Genomic DNA, 23302 nt, shown 5'->3' with positions numbered 1-23302 from the left:
GAAGCATTCCAGATATAAGCGCAAGCGACGACCAATACATTGCCTTCGAAGTTGTGGACAGAAACTGTCAATGTGCGCCACTCCGGCTATATTTCTGTGCATGGAACTTCGCGAAAGTGAACGCCGGAAAGTTTGTCGAAACTCTTGGAACAGGTGGGGCCGCGCTGAAGGGTACTCCAGGGGCGGTATCGCCTCAGGGGACACTGTCGTTAATTCAGTTATGAACCTGATAATGACGACCTGCGGAGCCTCCACGCCCAGGAGGGCATCGAGACGTGGCAAACCTTTCATATATTGGTGGACAGTGGAAATCGCAGAGCTCCGTAAGAAGTGTCACAGGCTCCGCCGCTTAACACAACGTCTAAGCGACCGGGAGGAGGCATGTACCAGTATAAATCAGCCAAAAGCGCAGCGCAATAAACAAAAGCAAAGCTCGTTCCTGGCAAGATCTGGTCAACGAGGTGAATGGGGACCCGTGGGGACTGGGTTACATACAGGTAACCCGAAGAATCGGGGCTCTACGGAAACCTGTTCACTTAAGGCCAAGCAGATAGAACGCATTGTAAGGGCACTATTCCTTGCGCACCCCGGATGGGATGATAACGTCGGCGCGGAGGGCGCAGAGCACAGTTCATTTTTCTCTATAAAAGAGTTGGAACAGGCAGTCGTCTCTATGAAAAGCAAGGACCCGATGATATTCCAGCAGAGGTATACAAACTGGTATTCCAGCACTGGCTAGACGTATTCAAAGCTTGCCTGAAAGAGGGCACTTTCACTGCGAAACTTGCGCGGATTTACAAAGGGAAAGGCGACCCCCATTTGCCGTCGTCATACCGCCCACTATATATGCTTGACACTGCTGGAAAAGTGCTCGAAAAACTCATATCTTTCCGGCAGTTTGGTTTTGGAGCAGGGAGATCCACAGTTTCGACAAGCGGAGGCACATAGCCGTCAAACTCGATGGGTGGTGCTCCTCGTATCGCTTGACGTCAGAAACGCCTTTAATTCCGTAAGATGGAAACACATACTAGCACACTAGATAATATTTTCCTGAGCTTTCTCTTAGTTATGAAACACTAGAGGGTCGAAGGAGGATGGAGGCACGTCGGGAGTAGTACAGGGATCCATCCTAGGGACATGCCAGAAGAGTCGCGCTTGTTGCTGAACGCACTGCCGAAAAGGCACAAAGCAGACTTGAGATATATAAGCGGATGAATGACTACTCATGGTTTCAAACTTCCAGTGGAAAAAACCGAAGTACTCATCCTGACTAAAAAGAGCATTCCGACCCTGCATCTCATATCGTTCGGCGAGTCGATAATCGAGTCAAAACCAGCGGTAAAGTACCTTGGGTTGACTCTTCACTCAAAGATAAGCCCCTTTGAGCAAATCAAAGCAGTAGCAGACAAGGCTGCAGCTAAGGTTTCGGCCTTTAATAGGCTAATGGTAAACATTGGGGGTCCAACGTCTAGCAGAAGGCGTCTCCTGATGAGTTAAACGCAATCTATCCTGCTCTACGGCGCAGGGGCTGATGATCTTAACAAGTAGGTATATCGTAAACGTCTCGCGCAAGTAGAGAGACGGGAAGCTTTGCGGGTAACGTCTCTGAACCGGCCGTGATGGTGATCGCAGGAGTGATCCCCGTTGCCCTTCTTGCTAAAGAGCGTCAAGCCATATACAAACGCAAGGTAGATGAGCCAAGGGAGGTGGTTGCTCGTGAAGAACGGCAACATACTCTAGATGAGTGGCAGCTCTCTTGGCAAAATGAAACTAGAGCAGATGCACTGCGCGGCTCATCGGCAACTTAGGTGCGTGGTTGAATCGGAGGCATAGTGAGACTGACTATTTCCTTACCCAATTTTTAAGTGGGCATGGAAGTTTTCAATGTTACCTGCATTAGATTGGAAAGGTGCGATCTCCTGATTGTGTGTTTTGCAACGGAGTTGTGGACGACGCGCACCACACTTCCTTTTCTTGTGGAAGGTGGGGGTGGGTCCCTCTCCGGACAACATTGTCGAAGATTTGCTGAGGAGTGCTGATAGGTGGAGCCGTGTTGCCCATTACCCCCATCCCTTCTCTTTGCAAAGAAGATAAACCTCGACCGGTGGATGAGCCGAATGGTAGGGAGTTCCTTGAACTGACAGTTCCCTTCCTCCTCTCCCCTCGTTGGTGAAAGGAATTCCCTGATTTGCAGCCAAGGCGGAAGTGTCCGGGGACTAGCCCGAAGTAATGTGGCAAACGGTTCCAGGCTAGCTTTCTAACGATGGAGGATTAGTTGGTAGTCCGACAACGTACCGGAAGTCCAACACTGGGGTTCGTCAACAACTCTTTTTAAACACAGGGGATCCCTATCCAGACAACAGTGTCGAGCACATGCTGAGGAACGCTGAGAGGTGGAGCCGTGATTCGGGTTCAGTTCATTGCAGATAGATGCAGATACATAATAAAATAAAATTGAAGTTTGGAGTTAGCTACTGGTCTATCAATTTTAGACTTAACTACAAACTGAAGGCAATATCTAACATTTTAGAAAAGACTCTAACACAAAGTATAATGAGCTTCATGGCAATAAAGTGCTGATCTCCCAGCGACTTAACACTCCTCGGAAAATAGAAGCTGAATTGGAAACCCATATTGAACACTTCTGGAATATGAAATAAAAATCATCATAACGTCTCGCTATCCTTCTTGGCTATACTTCAGTGCACCTTGTTTCAGTATAGAAGTAAGTATATACGAAAAGCCGCTTCTAATTGAAGGCTCCTTTAGATGCTAAGGATGAACAAAAGTTGGCCTATACGATCAGAGGAGATATAATATTTATCACTGAAAAGTAGAATTGAGGTAACATAAGAAGGATGCCACCTACACGATTAACAACCGACTTCCTGTTGTACGTCTGTCGCCCTAAATTTGTATATTGCACTTATCACAACGAGTAAATATTTATTTCCTCGAAATTATCCCACGCTTGACCCACTGCTATTCACATATTCTCCTATAATAATTACTTTTGCTTACCTACATTCAGATGCTTCCTAACAATGACCTAGCCTGAGATTTCAGCAATTATCAATTCGGAAAAGCACCTCATTTGTGCTGCATTAGGAAAAAATTCAAATTTGGATTCCAAAATGTCAACATTAATTCAAACGTCATCATTTTGTAGGCAAACATCCTTTCTTATTTCTTTTCATATTCAAATTTGTTGGTATAGAACTGTCGGCCGCCACTTTGTTGATCTACACATGTTTGCGGCTGCAACATATCCTTGATAACGAATGCACCTTGCTTGAGGGTAGTTTGAGAAAATATTAAATCTTAAATTAAATTATTTATTTAATTTGATAGTGCAGGTCAGGCTGGAAGTCTGAAATATATTCGGTTGTTAGTAAGGTCAACATTTTGTTTCCTGTATTTGAATTATCCAGAGAGAGTAAGCATTTGGTCGTTTCGGAATCATTTTCCTCCATAAAATTGTTTCAAATTATAAGAGATTGTTGCTGACTTGAAATAGATAAATTGTTATTTCATAAATGTATCTACTTCGCTGAAACCTGTCTAAAAAGCATTTGATTCTTTACCCGCTTCTTTCCCTCTTCACCCTTCAAAAATTTCTGTATTTATTCGACTCCGTCTTGCGTAACAATCAAAGATACCATACAAAATCTAAGCATCAGTGAATGATTTCTGTGAATTGTTCTGAGAACAAGCAGGGTCAACGGTAAAGACCTCATTTGTGAAGCATCAAAACAATAAACAAACTACTTATAGGTAACTCAATCGAATTGTGGAAACTTACAGACAACGCTAACACATTTAAGAACAACATCAACAAAAAGAGACACTTGAGGAAGTAACAAAATAATAACAGAAGAGTGGCATATTGTTGCGCTTGGAAATGGGAAAGAAGTCTCACCCCAAAATCGAAGTGATTCAACCAGAACCCACAACTGAAAGGCAATTTCCTTCATGGTTCGTTAAGCTCACACCAAATCGGTGAAGTCGGTGGAATTTTTTCTCAATATGATTACGAAGATGGCGGTGATCATCATCAATAGTTATTACCACAGAAAACGGAAGAAGTCACTGTAGATCTTGAAGGAGATATTCGAACCTAATGAGCCCCTTACTGACTGGTGTTTTATGGCTCTTCATTCAAGCCTATTGTTTCTAAAGCAAGACATCTATTTGGTGCTTGAATAAATCCCTCCAATACGTTTTCCTATTCTTGCTTGATATTTTCATCATTAAATTACGAAAATTTATTTTCCGCCATAATTTCAACTCGATTTATGCCTTTAACCACTATTCGGGGGGAAAAAAGGCGAAACACGGTCATCGGCATTCATTCCTGTCCACCCGCATAATAATTCCGGGGTCAATAGCAGTGCTCAGAGCAAATCACCCAACCAACCACTCGACTCGTATAAGGGTCGAAAAAATTGACATGAAATTCGCAGCATCAACCGATATTTCGTCCCCGTACTTCCGACTTCTGCAAATATGCATGCACACGCCCATATGCTGGCCATAGTCCTGGCCACCAGGGATCATTGAAATTTATGTAAAGTGGGAAACCAGGTCACATAATCATAAAACCATAAAATGCTTTTTTGACTGTCCAATATTATGGCATGGACCGAATGAAATCATACAATACGATGATGATAGCTGATTTGGGATGTTTGGCTGCTTTGGGTTGGTCCACTCGGTAATATCCTTTTCGGATATTTGAATTTTGCGTAGACAGAGTATCGTAAAACGAGTGCTGAACCGAAATGAAAGAAAAATACAATATTCAGATGGATTCATGTCCCCCATAATAATTTGGTTACGGGGGTATTCAATGGAATGGCGAACGATGGACACGAACGGAAATATATGAGCATTCCAGAAAAGGACAACCTTTTTGTTATTGACTTTTGACTATCCAGGAAGAACAAAGGCTGACTTTAGAATGTAGACTTTTTCGCTAATAGAATAACTGAAAATCTAAGGAATTTACCCCTTTTTTGAATTTCATCTTCGCAACGTATAAGGAAGCGGTATTCTGATATGCTATTCCCTATATTGTGTTATACAGTACTATATTATCCTAGTGCACTTTCACGAAGCCAAAAGCAATTGCTTTCAGATTGATGCACCTCAGAAGCTGTTTCAGCCAAGGTTCATTATAAAGTGTCAATGTCTACTAAGCGGTAACGCGCACAGGAAGCGAAAGACCAGCACATCTGCTATGGGCTTTTTTGTGCTCCGTTCCAAGGCCTACATCCGCACGTCCTGCGGGGATTAGGACCAGTGTACCGGGAGGAGATAAAGTCAGGGAAGGAGATTTCTACGAAGCTGGTCCCTCCCATAGGCATCATCATCATCATTATCAACAGCGCAACAACCGGTATCCGGCCTAGGCCTGCCTTAGCAGGTCTCCCATAGGAATGCAGACACAAAGGCGGGAAGAAATAGTATGTATGGGCAAGCTCATTTCTGACCGCTACCGTGGGAGTTTCCTCCAAGGATGGCTAAAATATCAGAAAGACAATACACCATCCTCCAGGAATTCCTGTGGAAAAAAATGTGGAAACCTGGAGCAAAATCAAGATTTAACAATCAAAGTTTTCGCGATGAGCTCCTTCATTTGGAGCGCATTGATGAAGCTACCTTAAAGTAGCTCCAGTAGGTACCCCTGGCTTTGAGTTCTGGTGGTCGGTCCAAGTTCACTATTTTGAACACTGAGTTGCGCAGGGTAGAACATGTCGGATGTTGGATACCAGGCACTGGAGGGAAAGCAAGGACATCATCCGCATGTTGGGTGAACAAAACGCGGGCATGAACTTAACACACTGGCGAGTAAAGTTCATGCATGTTAGAGAAAACCAATCTACCAACCTGCTCCACTTTTTCCCCGATAGATTGAAATTCAATCATAGCGGGAAACTATAGAGCATCATTTCCATTTTAAGAACGAAGAACAATGATGGTGTTCGACTCCCACAAGATAGAGCAAATTGCAGCATCTTTTGTGCGCTTTCCCATAATGCAGCTATCCGCGGGGTTCGCACTAATGAAGGGACTGCAGAGTAAATCCTACCTGTAACTTCTCCTACATACAGAACTGACTTGAGAGCAATTAGTGCGATAAGATCTGTGCAAATCGCATACTGCAAACAAGTGAAGGTGACAAGTGGAAAACATACGAATGCTCTGCGTAATGAGATGATATCTTTCATGGAAAAGGACGTGGGAACTGCTGTACCTACAGCTGCGGCTATTCTCAGAGAAACCAACCACGGGAGATCGAGTCTCCGGCTGTATTGCGTGAAGGAAGCCTGGTCAAACGGCTACCATGCAACTGTTTTCCACTACACATTAGATTAAGCTTATTTCGAACAACATAAAGATTGGTATTAACCTGCAGTATCCTAAAACCTCCTTCCATCTTCTGGCAATAGCAATGCAGCAGAAATAACCCTTCATTTTTCTAGTGCGAGAGCCATGGGTTCGATTTAATCGAATCTGGGGCATTGGATCAGTAAGGAGAGCTAGGATCTTTTACGATGAAAGATTCATAAAATTGAGAGCCCGTGTCCTGGTGTGAAGACAGTTAGAGGTAACCATGCTGAGACCGTTGCCTCTGATTCTATGTGTCCTCTACTGATGCAGGAACTAAGGGATATGTTAGAATATGCAGAATCAAGAGGTCTGGAGTTCTTAGTAGGTTCCAATGCAAACACTAAACATAATTGTTTGGTCAGTAGCAAATGCAATCCTACAGGAGAGGAGCTATTTGATTTCATCACTTCAGTTGGTCCTATGACTGTAAACGTGAGTAACTGATCTAGCAATCTGTACTTCAAAGGTATTGGAGTTGATACAAATTGGCGAGTGTTAGACAAATTGTGCTTAAAAAAGCAATGAGAATGACGACCGGTTAAACTTTCGGAACTCACAGCGTGAATACTAGAGGCTCATTACGTGTTCGAAACGAGACCTTTTTACAGCATACTGTGAGGAACTGTAAGGCGAAAGAAAGGCTTCAAGGCTGTGCAGAGTCCTTATAATGGATGAGTCGGTCAAGTTGAATTCTTTTAAAAACCTCAGACTGAAATCAGTACTATCAGACTATCAGACCATCAAACTATCATGGAACTACACCATTCGGAGAACTGGTATGGAAAGTGGAAGCAAGAGCTGGAAGGCTTCCAGCAAATTCTTCAACACGTATGTGTTGCAAGGTGAATTGGAACAATGCAAAAGCGATTGATGCCAATGAAAAGATGAGAGCTGCCATACTGTCCTTTTAAAACTTCAAAGCACTTAACATGGATGGCATCTATCCAGTAGCGTTAAACGAAGCTATAGAGCACTTCGAGCGATTTTTAAGAAATATTTTTCTTGCATGTCTTGCTTTAGGCTACTTCTTAGCAGAACGTTAAGGTAGTCTTCATACTGAAGTTCGAGAAAGGTGACTTTTCAAATCCAAAGAACTTCAGGCAGATCAGCTTGACATCATACTTGTCGAAAGGTTTAGAGGGACTGGTTGAGCGTTACATTCACGAAAATACGCTAACGCCGTACCCACTTATTGATTCAAAAATGGAGGATGAAACTCTGTAAGGCGAGTACGCGATGTAGGTGTTCGTTGACATTGAAAAGGCGTTTGACTGGGCGCCCTTCGAACAACTTTGCAATGCCGCCACCGCGCATAGTGCCGGCTGTGTTCCAATTATATAGATCTATGCTATGCTAACGCGGAGATTGCTGTGTTCTAAAGCGGTTGTCAATTGAAAGGAGTTCTCATAGCCTATGGGCTGTGAATACGGACCTTTGCCTCGGTATGGGAACTCAGGCCTCATGTGATAATGTGGATTTATGTTTCTCTTATTAGGCCGATATTGAAGATTTCGTTGTAGATCACCCACTTTGCAAAAAACTGTGTGCCCGGGTATTACCGTTGCATGAGCACAACACCCGGTGCAGCTCTAAATACATTACTCAATTTGCAGTCCTTGGACACATTTATTCAAAGCGCTGCATTGAGATCAGCTGATAGACTTATTCGATAATATCTACGGAACAAAGGACGTGGGGGCACAGAGCATTGGAAGAGTTACTGGCAGAGCTGAAGCTAGTTCTTAGAGTGTCTTCTGATTCTCGGGTCCCCATACATCTATCATCTATCTCCTCGAAGATATGAAGCTAGTCTGAAAACTAGAGAGAGCTGGGAAGTCCCAGAAGAATACGTGGCGGGACACAGGGGGAGAGAACTGGCTGATTAATGATCGATTGAAGAGTAAGCGCATGGCAATCTGCTGCAATAGCCAGGACGAACTAAATGCGTTGAGTAGTCCTTTGTTTACTTTGAAATCGTTTAAGAATGCAAACACCGTTTGAGCCCTATTTTTAAATTCAATACGGCGAAAGTACTATGGACGCTTGGTCACTGTGGTGTATGGGGAAATGAACTCTCGGATGCTTTAGCAAAAGAGGGTTTAATCTCCCCCATGCCGAGACCGGAACCAGCAGTTAAGGTATCAGTAGCATTGACTAAGGTTGTCTTCATAAATTGGAAAGAAGCTTCCCATTACAACAGGCTGCTCCCATTACAGAGGCTGCTAGACACACCAAACTGTTCCTGTCAGAACCTAACATGCATACCGCAAAGTTCATCCTCTCGAAAAGCAGGAAGACATGTAGAAGTATTGGAAGCATTCTGGTTGGCCATAATTTACTAGTTGGACATACACATACGTTCAGAATATGTATAGGAAGGAATATTATATTTGTCCTTCTATAATTAGGAATCAGAAGGGGCATTATCTATGTGAATGCCATGCCTATAGGCCCATCAGATATCAGATCTTTGGTGTTGATGTGTCTCATTTGCAACGGTTAGCGTCACATTCGCTAACGAAAATCTAAACCCTACCACAAAGACAGACACACTCAGTAAGAAATATTGCCTCTTACTTCACGAATGTTGCCTTGCAATTCGCATAAACTAGCATAATGCCCTGCTGACTACTGTACCGAATGGCAAGGGTCCCCTGAACTAACAACTCCCTTCCTCCCCTCCCGTCCTGTTGGTGAAGGGAATTTCCTGACTTGAAGGCTTCCAAAGCCCAAAGTAATATATCAAACGGTTCAAGACTGGTCCTTTGATGACAGAGATGACAGAGTTTGGTTGGTGGTCCGAAGGTGTACTGTTGCGGGAGTCCAACAATCTGTGCGTAAATGTATTCACCTAACCTGCTCCAAAAAAGGGAGCATAGCATTACATCCAAAACCGTCCTCAAAAACGTTGTAATTCATAAATGGAACGTCACAATTTGCGAAGCTAATATAGGTGAATAACCTAATAAAGGTGTAATAAAGGACAAAGGTGTCTGAATTCTACAATGCAATCGGTCAAATCACTAAAAGGGTTTCATTTTTTACGCTAAACAAAGTGTTACTCTTGACGAACCTCAAGGGTTAACGAATATCTTCTGTGAAACCGAAGCCTGAACTTGGAAACCACAAAGTTGCAATCCAAGTAGATAACTTATCGTTGTCTTTCATCTGCTACGCAAAGCATAGCAAATTAATACTCCAAACTGGAGAGCGGATTAGAACAGCCAAAATTCTGGAATCAACTCTATTGATTGATTGTCCTACACTCTCGTATTGAAAACCTACCACTTGAGATTAGATCAGATTAGCTAGTGATTATCTCCACTAATTCAATCAACTGCAGTATGGGGTAATTTAAGTAATCCTACGAAAACCACCCTCATTCATCCATCCACCCATTGAAAATTCTCTGTGGAACTTCTGATAACAAGCACCGGACTATGCAGCGAATAGAAGTACTGGTGTAAGCTGCCATGTAATCCCTTCTTTCTCTCTAAAGGATCGTGATTGAAAATTCACAAATTGTAAGGACTAATCGTTACATTCTACAAGAAGGCTTTGGGTTTTTCCCTATTTCCTCAGAACTGTTAGTCATCCATGCTGTTGGGAAAGCGGATTTTCTATTTAGACTGAAGGAGCTGTCTTGTAGGCAGCACGTTAGTAACCGATTAGTAGTAGCGGTCAAAGACCGCCCAGCAGCTAACCGATACCCTGTCCTAATATAAGGCTGACGTAACAGTATTGCAAGAGATGCGTTGAACAGGGACCGGTTTCTTCGAGAAGAGCCACTTCATCATATATTATAGTGGCCACGCAGTAAACGATGTGGTTGGAATAGGTTTCTTAGTCAGTCAACAAATCAAAGCTGCTGTTCTCGGCTTTGAAAACATAAGTAAAAGGTTATGCACTCTGCGTTTGCGAGGCAAGGTTATAAATATAGGCCTCATCACCGTTCATGCCCCTTAAGAGGAGACTGCTGAGTCGGAGAAGGATGCCTTCTACGACGCGGTTCTACGACCTCTCGAAGGCTGTCTCAAATGCAATGTCAAAATCATACTTGGGGATTTTAACAGTCAAGTAGGGGCGAAACTCTCATTCCGGCGATATGTCGGCTCCCATAGCTTACCACATAAGCATACCAATGACAACGCACTGCGGAATATTCAGTTAACATTATCGCACGAAATGGTTATTGCAAGTATATTTTTTTTTGCCGATGGAAGGTGGAAAGCTTCAAAAGCTACCGCAGGCTCCTGCCACACGGTTATGTGGGATTCTTACCCGTTTCTCCTTCCACTCTCTTCGCGGGACTCCCATTTGGCATTATGTCGCGGGGCTGGATCAGAATTTATTCTGCACTCATGTTAATATCCGTGTTTCTCTCACGTTCATTCGTTCGGATGATTTCCTGCCTAAGCTTCTCTCCGATGGCTGCAATCACCTTTTCGATTTCACTCCACATCTCCTTTGCTTTCACCATAAGTTCCATTAAATTTTCGGGTGTAAAGTCCTCCCCTGTTGTAGCTTCTAATGTAGCCTTTTGGGCTTTGAATCTGGAATCTGGCTTCATTGGATATTATTCTGTAAGCGCAACATGTTCAGAGTACACTTATGCGATACGCAACTCCAATCTTTCTCTTATTTGCTATATTTTCCAGTACATACTGAGGCTGTATACAGTAGAATCGAACTGACCACCTTCGAAATGAAGAGTCGACGGCTTAGCCTTTGGCCACCTATATTTGGTAGCATTCTCGCAACCAGCACTCCGATGTTATATGCCTTGGTTGCTGCACCCTCCACATGCAATCTGAAATTCAACTTCTGGTCAATCGTTACACCTAAGTACTTAAATGCAGGCTTGGAATGAATTGTTTGCGTTCCAACTTTAATCTTCATGGTAGTACTACTTCCGTCTTATGCTCTGCGAGCTGTAGACCAGCATTCTCTAACCAGGATTTACGAGAGCGAGAGCGAGAGCGAGAACGTCGACTTCTTCGTGAAGGGGTGCAAAAACCGTCGTCAATATCGTCCGCGAAACCAATGGAGGCCACACCAGTAGGCGGGTCTAGCGTCAATACGCCGTTATACATAGTAATCCGCAAGAGTGGGGGCCAATATGGACTCGGATCACTATCTCGTTGCTGTAGTGTTCCGGGCTCGAATTACAACACCACATACAATCATCTCGGGCAATCAGGTGAGAGTGAATACTGAAATAATCCACAACAAAGTCCTCCATAACACCTGTAAAGGGAAATGGATGCCGCAATAACCGCAGCTAACAGATGTCCTGGAGATGAAGCATCAATAAATAATCTTGACAATCACCTGGAGAGCGTTGTCATTAATGCGGCCACAAACATACTTGTCCCCAGCCGTAATAAAAGTCGGAACGGAAGAATGCTGCATACCAGGCAATGCTGGTACGCGCAGAGACTTATCACGAACTCTGTCGAGTGGAAAAGCGAATTCACAGGCAGAGCAAGAAAGCCTGGGAGAACCAACAAGACCAAAGTACAAGTCGAAAAGTACAGGGAGCAACCGTACCAGGTGCGAAAGTTTTGTCAACAAATCAGCACGATGAAACTATGTACCCCGCGATGCCCATCTTGACGCGACAAAGAGAGAAATCTTATTTCTGACGGAGTGGCATATTGAAGCTATGGGTTGAATATTTTGATGAACTACTCAACAAACAGAATATCAGCGAGTTAGAGGTCCGGCCAAATGTAGATGACGGGCAAATGCATGGCAGAAACAATTCATTCAATCCATCGGCTTAAAAATCATATCATCAGTCGCCACGAGCCGATGGACTTACAGTCGAATCGGTTAAATATGAAGTCAACCAACTACACCAAGCGGTCCATCAACTGATGCTCAAGGTGTAGGACAGCGAATCAATTCCTGGCGACTGGTAACGAAATATTATTTGTCCCATATATAGGAAGGGAGATATCACGCAGTGCAGTAGTTATAGAGGTACCACTTTGCTGAGCACCATCTATAAGATATTCTCTGCTACCTTGCTAGGTCGGATAGCCCAATACGCCGGAACTCCAGGCAAATCAGCAACAGATCAGTATTTGTCTGCGCTGCAAGCGATGGAAAAACTTTTGGAACATGGCCATCAGTTACACCATCTTTCCAACGACTTCAAGGCGGCCTATAATAGCACAGCCAGGGTAAAACCCACGGTCATAAAGAAATTCGGTATCTCAACGAAATTGATAAGACTGACTAAGCTGATCCTGATCAATCTGCGAGGGCAGGGGGGGCTTTAACGTGAGTATCTGTTTCGTGGACTTAATCCCACGGTCTTCTTAAGACACGGACTGATTTTGTGACCACAATCAGAGCTCCGCTGAGACAAGTGACAAGAGTACCAGTCTATGCCGAGTGCGTGGCTCAACATTCATACTGGTGGATGCAAGACCTACTAAAATCTCTACCGAACTAAGGAGTACGGCAGTCGTGTTGAAACGCAACACTACGCTGAGACCTGAAGGTTTCTGTTCGCTTGAATACAACCACAACCCCTATGAAACTCTCACTAGGGGGCTAACCGCTACAATCGAGCTAAATGCACATACAATAGGAATTCTCCTGAATTATGTGAGTCCGGGGGTTATGCCGGTTCCCATGGTACCTGTATACCCACGGTAAGGTTTCATGACTATTGCCACTTCAGATGAGTTCCCGTGGAGTGTGATCGCTTTGATTAGGCGTTTGAAGCATTCGCCTACTGCATCATGGTCGGCAAGCCAATGTGATACAGCGGCTCCCGGTGCCACCACTATGGAGGTTCTCCGCGGCTACTTGGTTTTGGCTCAGCCGACAAGGTTCCCGCCCCGTCTTACTCCCCGCCACCTCTGAGCACCAATGTGTGAGGCGAGATAAAAGCAGAAGGATCACTCTCGGGACCATTCAACATCAAAAATGGTCTAAGGCAAGATGATGTCTTCCCGGCCCTGGAAAAAGTGATCCACGATGCTGATTTTAATGCGAGAGGCACCATCCTCTTGAAGTCAACCCAACTATTGGTCCTGCGCTGGTGACATGGGACAAACAACATGAGATCTACAGTCTACCTTCACTCAGATCGAGCAGGCGGGGCGATATCTTAGGCTGCACATTAACTAAGTCAGGACGAAGTTCGCACTGGTCAAATGAGAACAATAAAAATAGGAGACTTCAACTTCGAGATTGTTGATGATTTCCCTTATTTAGGGTCGAAAATACAACCGATAATCACGAGGAAATCTGCGCACGGTTATTGGCTACCAACAGACTCTACTTAAGCTTAGAAAACCTGTTTCGCTCGGAACGTCTCACCATAGGGTCAAAGCTTTTACTGTACAAGACAATGATCTTGCCAGAGCTTATGGATTCCTCGGGGACTTGGGTTCTTAGCGAAAAAAATTGCGAACTCTTGGCCACGTTCGAGAATTGTCCAAAGAATTTTTAGCCCCCTACATGAGGATGGAGGATTCCGCAGCCTACACAACGGCGAAATTTAGATCGATACCACGACCGTTTGGATCGTTGTGGATAAAATCTGGCTCAACAGGTTGCGGTGGACTGATCACCTAATCTGTATAGGTGAGGATTATCCAGTCAAGAAATTCTATAAGGGCAATATCTATGGTTGGAAAAAAATACGTGGCAGACCCTGCCTCAGGTGGAACGACGGCGTAGGTCAGGACGCCAGACAGCTTTATATTAAATTAGTGGAACTCGGCGCTAGACCGGATATCGGTTGTTGTCCCGTTGATGATGATGGAGTTAGTAACCATCTTCTAGTTCTATTGATTCACATTGAATTCTGTAGATATCAGTGAATTTTTTCTGCAACAGTTTCCTAAGCGAATGTACAAAAGTATCTTTCAATGCCCACCATCGCTTCACACATACTGAGTTAAAAATCATATTCGCGATTCTGAATCCATTTCTTTCGAAACAAAGGAAGTAAGTGCAAGAAGACACTTGACTTATCAATTCCTTGAACTAACAATCTATCTCTTTACCCTGAAACATTGACCAAATGTTCCAAAAAATACTCTCCCCAGTAATAAATCCTTCGCCCAATATCAACCCAACATTGCCATACAACATTCGTTCTTCATTCATTCAACTTCCTCCTACAATAAAAATTAAAAATTCATATTTAATCAAAACATCCAAAGTAAAAGCTCAGACATGGATAAAAGGATCGCCTTATAACACCGACTGACTGGCAATCGGGCGAGCTGAACATTGAGTCCTCTACCTTTGGATAGCTATCGCCACTTGCCCATATCTCCTTGACGATAACTCGACGACGACGATGTCTATCGTGAAAAAAGAAAAGCGTGGTTAGTTGTAATTACCCGCAGGAAGAAAAGAATAATACATCCACCCCGGGAGAGATAATGATGGCGTGGACCCTTTTTCTGTAAATATCGTTCAGGAGCGATTCGTCGCTTTCTATTGCCTCCTTTTGTGTTTGCGTTCAATGCCTTCGCTTGTACTCTTCCTCATCCGTTGCCTGCGACACCGATTTTCCATGGCCTATTGCCGGAAAAACATCCCCCTCTATTCAAAAAAGTAAAAATCTATGTAGACCGCAATGTACATAGAAAGGTATATTTATGTGATAAAAATAATGGAGCAAAGTTTCAAAAGAACATAAAATTGAATCGAAATGCGATCCTGGCTAAGTAACCACGCGATTATTTTCGTGTTTCCACTAGTCTCGATGCTCGCAGGACCTTCGAGGAGAATCCTTGTATGGATACAACTGAATGCCATGGACGCAGGTCGAACTTTTGTTTTTTCTTTTTTGTATATTTCACAGAAAGTGCTGGGTATGGGGTGGACAGGAGACGACAGCATAGTACAAAGAAATGTAAAATCGAGCGTGCATAAATTATTGATGACCCCTAGGAGATGATATTTTTTTCAGAATCATGTCTTCTTTGTTTGTTTCATTAAAATTTATGTTATATGCCTGTAGAATTCGTGTAAAATGATGTTCAGGCGAGGGTTGGGGTACTTTTTAATGATAATTGCATGAGGAGTTTTGATTTATGCTTGGTTATAGATTGGAAAGGGGACCTCCTTTTTAATTCATTTTCCTTCCTATAGAATGGATATACCTTGCAGATAACAAGCGAAGTAATTGTTTTGTATCTTCTTTGAAACTCTTTTGTGTTTCCCTTGAAAGAAACCAAATATCTTTAATGTAGAGAGCTTTTAAGATATTTAATAAAGACCAGTAAAGTAGGTTGAAAAACATCTAAATTTTCCATTAAATTTAGACAATCACAACTCATAATTATAATACAAACAACAATAGTTGCAAATATGAGTTCCGAAGAATTTCCTTCCTCCATTCATTAGCCGCTCACGTTCATCTTGTAAAATTACCACAACACCTCATAATGACCAGTGAAGACTCAACTACATCATTTCCTGTCTGGAATTATTATTAATTCAATTTGAATTTAGAAAATTTGCAATCATTTGAATTAATTTTTGTTCACAAGATTGCCAAAAACGTTTGATATTGCAGTAATTTGTATCTATTCCTACGCTCTGGTCCGGAGATTGTGTGAATTAAAATTTCTTTTGAAATCTTCAATTTTTCTCTGTCTGTCATCCACATAGATAAATTATTTCTCGTATTCCAGATCTACTTAAATCAATTTCATGTGAACTAAGCGTGTCTCCATTTGAGTGCAACGAATTGTAAGCTTCCCCGACTACATTCATACAATTGACTCCCTCGCCATCTTGGATTTCAAATCTATTCCGATCATCTTTTGTACATAATATAAAACGTGTTAATATAATTCAAAACCAAACACATGAACCTATCTATTGTTTAGCTCAACACCCAAATGACTTTTATCCATAAATTAATAGCTGTTGGAGAGGAAACGTTCACAGTTGAGAGATCACGGCATGTATAATTAGAATTTTAGTTCTATTCATCCCCTCGCTCTGCGGTTCCCAACCAAGAAGTGCTGATGAGGGACTGGAGGAGTAGGTATTGGAGAAGACAACGCACTAAAAAGTCTATAAACCATTTTGCCAAGTTCTCTTACTGTCTTTCCTTTTGATTTAAGTCAGCAAGTTGGAAGACAGTATCTGAGCCAGTATCTTTCTTCGTTTGTGCGTTTCTGTCATTGATCGTTAAAAACAGAATCGGTCCTTAGTGTCTGCCTTGCGGTACTCCACTCTGCCTTGCTTCACACTGTTGGCAACTGTAAGGTGAACTGATTAAATTGAGAAGATAAGCTTTGAACGATGTCTGACAAATGGGGGAGTTGCAAACTGTCGACTTTCGTGATGGGTAGTGGAGATGAGAAGTGATTGCATATTGAGTGGAACTTCGGGAAGCAGCGTAATAAGTTTGCACAAGGCTTGTTTGAAATACATGTTGTTAGTCAGGCTTGTAAGTTTTCTCGTTCTAGACTTCCTCAAATAGGTGGTTTGTAACCAATATCATAATAATATGTGGCATTTCATCTAATAAGGCTCCGAGCCTCATTAGCCAACTAAAGAGGTTGACCTCAATAGTTTCGTCAATTCTATCAATACCTAGATACCGAGAAGAGAAGTTGCTGACATAGTTTTATCAAATAACTGACCTATTTTTGACACTTGTCAACAGGACAGATCATTTACTAAAGTAGTGATCCTCCTCCCAGGCGATGAATAATCGTCCAAGTATCAAGTGGGAAAGATACGCGGGAAACGTAGATACAATGCTTGAGAAAGTGGGCTAACGAAATACCATTGCCATTCCAGCAAGTAACTAACAAAGTAGAAACCATCGAAATATTCGCGGAAATTGGTAATTTGTCGAATCTTGTGTTAACACCTGCAACAGTGAAAGAATCCCAAATTGGGAAGCTCGAACAATGGACAGAGGTAAGCAGTAAAGAAGTAAAGGAGAAAGAGTCCGTCTGTAACTAATGGCGAAAACTATTACAATTCCGCTTGAGAACAGAGCAAAGGCCGAAGAAAAAGAAGTCATTTTCAATGGCTGGCTGCAGACTGACTAACTCGGTTCCAACGCCACCACCATGGCTGTCACCACCGGCAGGTGAACGAGTTGCTCAGGCGGGCGAGTTTCGAATTGCTTAGTCGTGGTGAGTTCTGTTCCGCTACCTTGACGTGAAGCTCGGGTGAATCCCCGCTAAGCGCCTCCTCATTGCTGCGCCTTCATACCACTCCACCCCCAGCTAATACTAGGGTTCAGCGACAAAACCCGACTTCTCATCCATCAGCTCTAGGGACGCAGATCGAATCTCATGCGTCTTGTACTTCTCCTCTTCAAAACCTCAAGATTTTAGCCTAGACACGGATATGCTATTGGGCTTAGCGTCGGCATGAAGCGTAAATATGTGTGCTGACGTCCTTAGGAACGTTAGCCTTCGTCGAAGAATGACGGCGTGGCGGGGTTGATTCTAGTATGGCCATTTTATCTCTGAACAAGCGCAAAAGCCCAGTGGTGGAAAGAGCTGGTCTGGTGTGGAACACAGGATCGATAGGGAGTCTCAAATTTCTCCTGTATAGTAGCTCGGCGGAACTGGCGCGCAACTTTTCACGATAAATGGTACGTAGGCCAACTAGAACGAAAGGCAGCACTTGCAACCACAAAGAGTCATCACGTACCATTATAGCAGCCTTTGGTGTCCTATAGCAGCGTTCCAACATCCCAATGGATTGCGCAGTTCAGGGTAACTCGAACTGCATTTCCTGGTCAGTAATGATTTCGGCTGGAACTCCAAACGTGGGGTCCATCCCCGTCAAGGGACCTCGGCGCAGGATTGCGCGGGACTGTCGGCCAGAAATATTGCCTCAGGCCACGTGTGAATCGACGATTGTGAGACAATACTTGAAGCATTCGAGTCTCACGTGGGGCCAATGATGTGGATCATGTGAAAACGCTTTGTAGATGAGAGCGAATGAGAATATTTCTTTTTGTACGTGCTTGGTGACTTTGACGCTATGCAATGTCTGGCCCAGGAGTTAGTATCCTTATTCATTGTGGGCTAGAAATATTTGCCAGTGAGCAGCCGATTAGTTGTGATAATGTCTGGGTGCGCTTGATCATATACTGCCCAAATTGAGCCGAAAAAGGGAAACCCTCGAAATGTGTATTTTAGGTTGCCCCTAAGACTTTGAAGCACTGCGACATCCTTCTGTGCCTCGGCGATTGCCGAAAAATCGACCGCGGAAAAGATTCAGACCTCTGAAACGCATGATGAAACGTCTACAACTACATTGTCCTTACCGGACACATACTTGATAATATAATAATCGCTGGCGAAACAATCCAATCGGATTAGGGACTTGAAATATGTTGCAGCACTTAATTGAAGACCGTAGCGGTATACTACAGGAGTACAATACTCTATAGGAGGTAATGCGGTCAGCAATGCGCTCTTCCGAGATTATAACACTGATTTCTCACAGCTGAGTCGACTGGTATCAGACGTAAGATCACGATACAACTTCCATTACCACCAGTGAGATTTCAGCCGCGTCCTTTCGTATGACAGCCTTGTGCTTTAACCACTCAGCCATTTGGACACGGTTAGAAGTAAATTGGCTTATGCAGTTCAGGTGTCGAAGCTGGCGAGAGGACGCTTTGTCGAGCTGTTACTGAAAAGCGATGGTAAGAGGCTTGCGGTCCATGAACACTGTAAACGGCCTTCTTCCAGGGAATATCGAAAGTATTTGATTGCCATGCATGCGACTAATAAGTCACGATCGTAAGTGTTGCTGTTGAGCTATATTCAACTGTTGGGAAAAGGAACTCAACGGCTGCCAGCTTTGGTTTACCTTTTGGTGAAGGACAGCACCTCATGCGATGTCTGAGGCATCGTCAAGTCGTTTGACTTGCTTAAATGCTTGGACGGCCTCTGTAGATCACGCGTGAGTGTTTGGTCTTGGGCCAGGACAAGTAGGCATTGAGGATCACTTGATGTTGTTTCGGCTTTGGGCAAGAAACAATGGTAGAACTTTAACATGCTCAAAAACCTTCGTAGAACCTTGACTGTTTTATATTGTGGGAAGTGTATGATGGCCAAAACTTGTCTTAAATCCCGTTGGATTGACTCAGGGGAAATCGTGTATCATTACAACTTTACCTGCTGTTAAAGGAATCGGCACTTTTCAACGTTAAGTACAAAGTCGTCCTCAAGGAGACGTTAAAAAATGAATTGGAGATGTTCCAAATAATCAGACTCAGAGGAAGGGGCAACCAAAACATCATCCAATACACAAAAGTTATGGTTTCGCAGGATAGAGTGGATGAACCTCTCGTGGGTCTACGTTGCATTGCACAGATCAAAAGGCACCCGTATGAACTTGAAGAGTGCGACGGGTGTGCATATTATCGTTTCCGGAATGTTTTCCTGAGCTACAGGAATTTGATGGTACGCCTTGGCTAAGTCCAAGTTCGTGAAAACATACCAGTTAGCGAGGTAGTGCGCAAGGTCGTGGATGAGTGGTATGGGGTAGCGGTGTGAAATGGTCTGAGAATTCCGACGTTTGCAATCGCCACATTGTCTCCATTCGCCGTTGTGCTTTACGAGCATGCGAAGCGGAAAAGATCAGCCACAATTTAATCGTCTACATACCCTGCTTTAAAAGTATGTAAATTTTTTTCTTAGAAGGCGTGAGCTTCTGGAGTGGTAATGAACGCCTCTTCGAGAAGATAAGGGAGCCAGCACTGTAAATGTGGTGCTGCACATCATTTTTAAATTACTGCGAGAGACAACTTTCGGTGGCTATGTTGCAGTATTTTTTGAGTATTTTATAGAAAGTCTGACAGTTGAGCAAGTGACACGTTTCCTTGAAGACCTGAGAAAGGTTACGCGATCTACAAGAGACCTATTCTGCAGATCCACTAGTGGCTTAGAAAGTCGGCTGATGTCTGCTATAGCAAAACGCCCAGAAAAGATTCGTCAAAGTTGCAGATTTTCATTCCTTTGAAATCGTTTACTTTTCGATATCCAAAACCGCTCACGATTACTTTCGGGAATGTCGACGCTTCTCGGCAATGGTATTGGGAGTCCCTAGAATGCTCACCCTCAACAACTCGAGTATGAATTTCTACCATATAAGCTGGATATTTTGGGTCTAAGCGAATGAATGAATTGAAGGGTCTTCGTGACCGTAAAGATAATGGTGAGAGGCTTGAGGACTTCTGCAGCTTTCACGGCCTCGTCATTAGTAGCATATTGTTCGGTACAGAGCCTGCGTGTTCCATCCGTTACTTTTTGTATGGTAAGGGAGTTCTGAGACCTAAGTTAAAAATCGACCACTTGTATGATTCAGCTGACATTTAGCTTTGGGCCGCTATAAAAAATATTCCTTCATTAAGAGTTGGCCACATCCCGAAGTGGCGGCAAAAGATCTGGCTGACTGCGGAATCGTCGAAGCAGAATCAATGCATTCAAATGGACTAGATCTGCTGGGTTTGACGGTGTTCCGGCTGAGTTATTTATTGCAGTACCTCACCTGCAGTTTCTACAGCCATGCTACCTCCACTCCTATGGAAATCCTGAGAATCCAAGACCTTTTCCAGAGAATGGAAAAGGGAGATGACCGTTAAAATTCCAAAAAAGAGCTCCCGGTTCAAATGCAACAATTGGAGAAATATCTGCGTGCTCCCTGCCGCCACAAAGATAATATCCAAAATAATCCTGGAACGTATCAAAGAACATCTGAAAAATTAATCAACGAGCGGGCTAGTTTGCGTTCCGGATCCTCTGGCATTGACCACATTCAGGCAATGGAGTGTAAGAGTGATTGACACATTATACGCCGTCAAGGAGTGAACAGCAACCATATATATCTGATATTTCGACCACTTCTAGTTGATCAGTTCTGTTCTGTTCTTCCTAACTCATGACTGACTAAGATTAGCCACGCTTCGAAGTTAGGTATGATATAAAAAGTAAATAATCTTTCTTCTTCTTTAGTTTTTGTCTAATTTAGTAGCGGGACCAGCTTGCCTGGATTAAATTCACCACTTTTCTTGATCATATCCTTGGTCCAGGTGGAGTCTGAAGGCTCTATAATTACTGCCTAGAACATTAAGCCATCAATGCTTCAGTTTCCTACATTGCAAGTTATTCCAATATATTGAGTTTCCGTAGAGGCCTGTTGCTAAAACAAATTTAACGACTAGCCCAGTGTCTGTGTGTTTCCAGCTCGGTTGTTCCCATGCATGGAAGTGTAATGTTAAAAGTCGGGGAGCCCCAAGCTCCTGGAAATAATGCACCGCAAAATACTCTTTACGGTTGAAATTATTAAGTTCATTTCTATCCTCAAGACCCGGCGTCGACTTGGATCTATTCGGTAGTTTTAACGTGATGTTAGAAAAGATGAAAGTCAACGTTGCGCCGGATGTCCCTCAATACGTAATTAGGCAATACTGAGCATAGTGCAGTTCTAGATTGAAGATTGTCTACAAGACAAACTGTCCAAGACAGTCGAAAAGACCAAACCCAAAGGGTCCACAGTATGTATTCTCCCCAAAAAGATGAGCTGTGTAACTCGATTAGGATCCAGGCAGTATCCGGGACTTATATAGTTCATAAAAGATCTGCACGTCGGAGAGCATCTAGTATTTAGTTTCTTTTATTACAACGCAACGTGGCGCAAACTTTTCAAAGGTTTATCCACTCTATGCTGCGAAATTTGAACTTTTGTTTCGTATATTTGTTGATGTTCTGGTGGCGTCTTCTGATTACCCCGGAAAACATCCAAATCTAGTGAAGGGTTAAGCAATTTTAAGCTTGCCGCTTCCAAAAACCAATGAGGATCTCAGAAGATTCTTTTGCATGTTAAACTTCTATCGTCATTTCTTATCCAAGCCCCTCATCAATCGATTCTTAATCTTGGCTAGGCCGAAAGCTAAAAACTCCCGTCTGATTGTGTGGTTCCCAAGGGCTCTTCAGGCGCTTAAGACCGCCAAGCATGCAGCACTTCTGGCATTCCCTCAGCAAGATGCACCCCTTCTAGTATTAGTCGATGCCTCAGACATTGCTTTAAGTGCAACTCTTCACCAAAAAGTGAATCAAATCCCGTAGCCATTGAGCTCCTTTTCCAAACAGCTGAACGAAACTACAGTATCTACCATCGTGAGCTATTAGCCGCGTACCTTGCGATTAAATACTTCCGGTATTCCCTTGAAGGCAGGCCGTTCGCGGACCATAAATCACTCAATTTTGCTTTAAAACAAAAGCCCGACAAAACATCCCCTCCCCAACTTCTGCTTTTGAGCTTTATCAGCCAGTTCACCTCCGACATTCAACACGTCCTTGGAAAAGATAACGTGGTTGCTGACGCTTTGTCACGAGTTGCAGAGGTCAAGATCCCTGCCAACGTCGAATTTCCGGCAATCGCCGAGGTGCAGAAGGACGATGCAGTTCTTCAGAGTTTGAGGTCCAAATCCAAATACACATTTAGGTTGTTTCCTATATTTGGCTCAACATCCAGTATATACTGCGAAATCTCAGACAAGGGAAAAAGGCATATATTCCAGCCATATTTCAGACAGCGAATGGGTTGGTCATCGCGAAGTATTTTTGGCCGTCCATAAACAAGGGAATTAATACTTGGGCCAGACAGTGCATCGAATGCCAGAAGTGCAAGACGAGGGAAGAGATAAGAAGGTTCCTTTGGTCCACCAAGCGTTTCCACATAGTCCATCTCGACATCATTGGCCCTTTGCGAGACTCGCACAATTCAGGTATTGTCTCACAATCATCGACAGGTTCACATGGTGGCCTTAGGACATTACTGCACAATCTTGTGCTGAGGCCCCTGTCGCGAATTTATTCCACACTTTTGATTGCCGGCAATTATAATCACCGAACAGGGAGTGCAGTTTGAGTCC

The sequence above is a fragment of the Hermetia illucens genome, chromosome 4 (assembly GCF_905115235.1).
Source record: "Hermetia illucens chromosome 4, iHerIll2.2.curated.20191125, whole genome shotgun sequence".
NCBI lineage: Eukaryota > Metazoa > Arthropoda > Insecta > Diptera > Stratiomyidae > Hermetia > Hermetia illucens.
This window is presented reverse-complemented; position numbering follows the sequence as displayed.